The following is a 3910-nucleotide window of genomic DNA, read 5'->3' as shown; positions in this document are numbered from 1 at the left end:
CCACAAGCCAGGCTGATGGCTGCCAGTACAGCTGTGGTGGTGGGAGCCTCTCCTGCCTCCTCAGCAGCGCTAAGGATGTCCGACTGCAGCTTAGGTCTGCTCCCCGCTGGCAAGTGGACATCCCCCGAGGGCTGCCGGGCTGCCAGAGGGATGTCTGATTGCCAGCTTAGGCCCAATCCCCTGGGGAGCAGGCCTAAGCCAGCAGGTGGTCATCCCCTCAGGGGTCCCAGACTGCGAGAGGGCACAGGCCAGGCTGAGGAACCCCCTGAGTGTACAAATTTTTGTGCACTGGGCCTCTAGTATCCTAATAAGAGCTTGGAAGTATACTCTCCTCTTAAAATTTTGGAACAGTTTGAGATGGATAGGTGTTAGTTTTTATTTGAATGTTTGGTAAAATTTGCCAATGAAGCCATCTAGTCCAGAACTTTTGTTTGCTCTAAGCTTTTTTATTGCTGTTTCAATTTCATAGTTGTTATAGTCCTATTCAGGTTTCTGACTCTTCCTGATTGAGTTTTTGAAAATTGTATGTTTCTAGGAATTTGTCCATTTTACCCAGGTTGTCCAATTTGTTGGCACATAGTTGTTCATAGTATTTTCATACAATTCTTTGTATTACTGTAAAGTAAGTTATTACTTATCCTCTTTCATTTCTGATTTTATTTATTTGGGTCCTCTCTCTTTTTTTTTATGATTCTGTTTAGAGGTTCATCAATTTTGTTTATCTTTTCAAAGAACCAACTCGTGGTTTCCTTGATCTTTTGTATTACTGTTATTTTTAGTCTTTAGGTCAGTTATTTCCTTCCTTCTACTTACTCTGGGCTTTTCTTGTTGTTCTTTCTGTAGTTCTTTTAAGGGTAGAGTTATATTGTTTATTTGAGTTTTTGTTTGTTTGTTGTTGTTTTTTTTTGCTTCTTGAGCTAGGCCTATAATTCTATGGACTTCACTTTCAGGACTGCTTTTGCTGTTTCCCATAGATTTTAGGTTGTTGTGTGTTAAAAATGTATGCTTTTCAATATGGCCATTTTATAATGTTTCTTGATAAAACATCCTGTAAGTTTTTCAAAGTAACATTTTATGGTTAATGAATTGTTGACACTTTAAAAATATATGGAAAACTATGGTGAAATTATACTGAATTCAGAAAATCCCATTAAATTACATCTGTCATTTAAATCTACATTTATTATAGGAACTTATTTACTTGTAGTTTTTTAATGTTTTTGTTGATTTCAGTGAGACAGGAAGGGAGAGGGATAGAGAGATAGAAGCATCAATAAGAGAGAGATGATGAGAGAGAAACATCAATTGACTGCCTCCTGCACGCCCCCTACTGGGGATTGAGCCCACAACCTATGTGAGTGCCCTGACTGGGAATCAAACCATCAAACCTGGGATCTCTTGGTTCTTGTGTCAATGCTCAACCACTGAGCAACACCAGTGGGGTTACTTATAGTTTTGATTTTACTAAATGTCTGCCATAGCAAATACTTAGTGTATAGTTATAGATGACCTCTTGTTCGGTTTTATTTAAAGGATTTCTTTCTCTGTGTAGTAAATATATAACTAAATTATTAGTTAATGTTATCTTTAAAATGAAAGATTACTTAAAAATAATGCAGTATGTATTGATCCTATTTAAATGAAACATACTATCTCATAAGGCAATACCGTTTCCTTTATTAGTGCATTTTAAAAATCGTGGTTGTTGCTATTTTTATCAACTAATTGCATATATTTCAAATCTTTATATCTTGATATAGTGTTTCTTATAAAACAAATTGATATTCTAAATGGCCAGATGAAATAAAAGCATGTAGGTTTAATTATTCACATGTAAAGCCTACACCTCTACTTAAAAGTAGTAGAATTGAAGTTTAATATTAGTGGTGTTTTCTGCATGCTTCTTTTCCTTTTGATCCTATTTCCTTCATATTTTACCAGCAGCATATTTTAATGTGACATGTGTCATTTTTTTTCTGTTATTCCTGCTTAACTTATCCTTATGTAGCTTTTATTTTCACAGATGACACTGTAACTTTTTGCCAGCATGGAGAAATATTAAACCAAAAATTGTACAGCAGCATGGTGTAATGTAAGACATACAGACTTGGGTGTCAGACAAGTGGACCTGGGTTCAAAGAGCAGGCCTTTCACTTACTTTCTGAGGGAACATATGTATAATATGTGAATAATCAATGGAGAGGGTTAATGTACGTAGCAAATGCTTACTAAATAGTGCCTATTAAATTATTTTCCTCATTATCATTTCTAGAGTATATATAACCCAAAGGAAATTACGCATAAACACACTAGTGACCTGATTTACTAGGGAGCAATTGTTTATCCTATCTAATAAAGAGGGAATATGCTAATTGACACTCACACCATTGCAAAGACGGTGGAGCCCACAGCCAATAAGGAGGGAATATGCTAATTGACTGCCCAGCCCTCAAAGATGGCGGCGCCCACAGCCACATGATGGTGGTGCCCAATCCCCTCAGCCCCACTGTGGCAGCAGGCGTGCGGCAAGGCCTCCGGAGTTCCCTAGTTCCCTCAGTCCCCCAGCCTCCCAGGGCCGGCCCGAGGCGCAGGCAAGCCTTGGATGACAGCTTCCCAGCCACCCAGGTCTGCCCAAGGCTCAGGTAACCAGGGCTGGCCATGGCTTGCACTGCTGGAAGTGGCAGCAGCAGAGGGGTGATGGGGGATTCGCCTTCCCCTGATTGCCAGGTCGCCTCCCACCCCTGAAGGCTCCCGGACTGTGAGAGGGAGCAGGCTGAGCTGAGGGACCAGTGCATGAATTTTCATGCACCAGGCCTCTAATATATATATACTAGAGGCCCGGTGCACAAAAATTTGTGCACTGGCAGGGGGATATCCCTCAGCCCCACTTGTGCCCTCTCACAGTCTGGGACCCCTCCGGAGATAATGACCTGCTGGCTTAGGCCCACTCCCAGGTGGCAGAGGGCAGGCCCAATCCCTAGGTGCCTGCCCCGCAGCCCCTGGTCAGGCTCAGAGCAGGGCCGATTGGGGAGTTGGGGCACCGCTCCCTGTCATGCACAGAGCCACCTGATCAGGGGGTTGGGGTGCTGCCCCCTGTCACGCACAGAGCAGGGTCAATCAGGGGGTTGGGGAGCTCCCCCCTGTCACGCACAGAGCAAGGCGGATCAGGAGGTTGCGATGCCACCCTCAGTCACAATCAGGGTAGGGCCGATTTGGGGGTTGGGGCGCCGCCCCCTGTCACACTCAAGGCAAGGTCGATGTAGAGGTTGTGGTGCCACCCCCTGTCACGCAGAGAGCAGGGCGGATCAGGGGGTTGGGGCACTCCCCCCTGTCACACTCAGGGCAGGGCCGATGGGGAGGTTGCGGCTCCACCCTGTCACACACAGAGCAGGGCCGATGAGGGGGTTGGGGCGCCTTCCCCTGTCACGAACAGAGCAGGGTGGATAGGGAGGTTGTAGCCCCACTCCCAGTCACACACAGAGCCCCAGGGCAATCAGGGGGTTTGGGCGCTGCCCCCTGTCATGCTGCTCCAGGGGACAGGAGGCCTCACGGCTCCGCTGATCCCAGTGCTGTGAGGCCTCGTGGCTCCACTTGACACCGGGACAGTGAGGCCTCACTGCTCAGCTGATCCCGGTGCTAGGAGGCCTCGCTCCTCCACTGATCCCAGTGCTGGGAGGCCTCGCTGCTCCACTGATCCCAGTGCTGGGAGGCCTCGAAGCTCTGCTGATCCCGGTGCTGGGAGGCCTCACTGATCCCAGGCCGGGAGGCCTCGCGGCTCTGCTAATCCCAGGCCGGGAGGTCTTGCAGCTCCCCTGATCCCGGTGCTGGGAGGCATATTACCCTTTTACTATATAGGATAGAGGCCTGGTGCATGGGTGGGGGCCAGCTGGTTTGCCCTGAAGGGTGTCCT

The 3910-nt window shown here is 46.6% G+C and overlaps 1 protein-coding gene across 2 annotated transcripts in view; it reads left to right on the top strand.

Moving 5' to 3' along the window:
* Nucleotides 1-3910, top strand: part of TRPC4 (transient receptor potential cation channel, subfamily C, member 4) — a 436371-nt gene that overhangs the window by 147686 nt on the left and 284775 nt on the right. The window lies entirely within an intron of this gene.

The sequence above is a fragment of the Myotis brandtii genome, unplaced genomic scaffold (assembly GCF_000412655.1).
Source record: "Myotis brandtii unplaced genomic scaffold, ASM41265v1 scaffold732, whole genome shotgun sequence".
Taxonomy (NCBI): Eukaryota; Metazoa; Chordata; class Mammalia; order Chiroptera; family Vespertilionidae; genus Myotis; species Myotis brandtii.
This window is presented reverse-complemented; position numbering and strand designations above follow the sequence as displayed.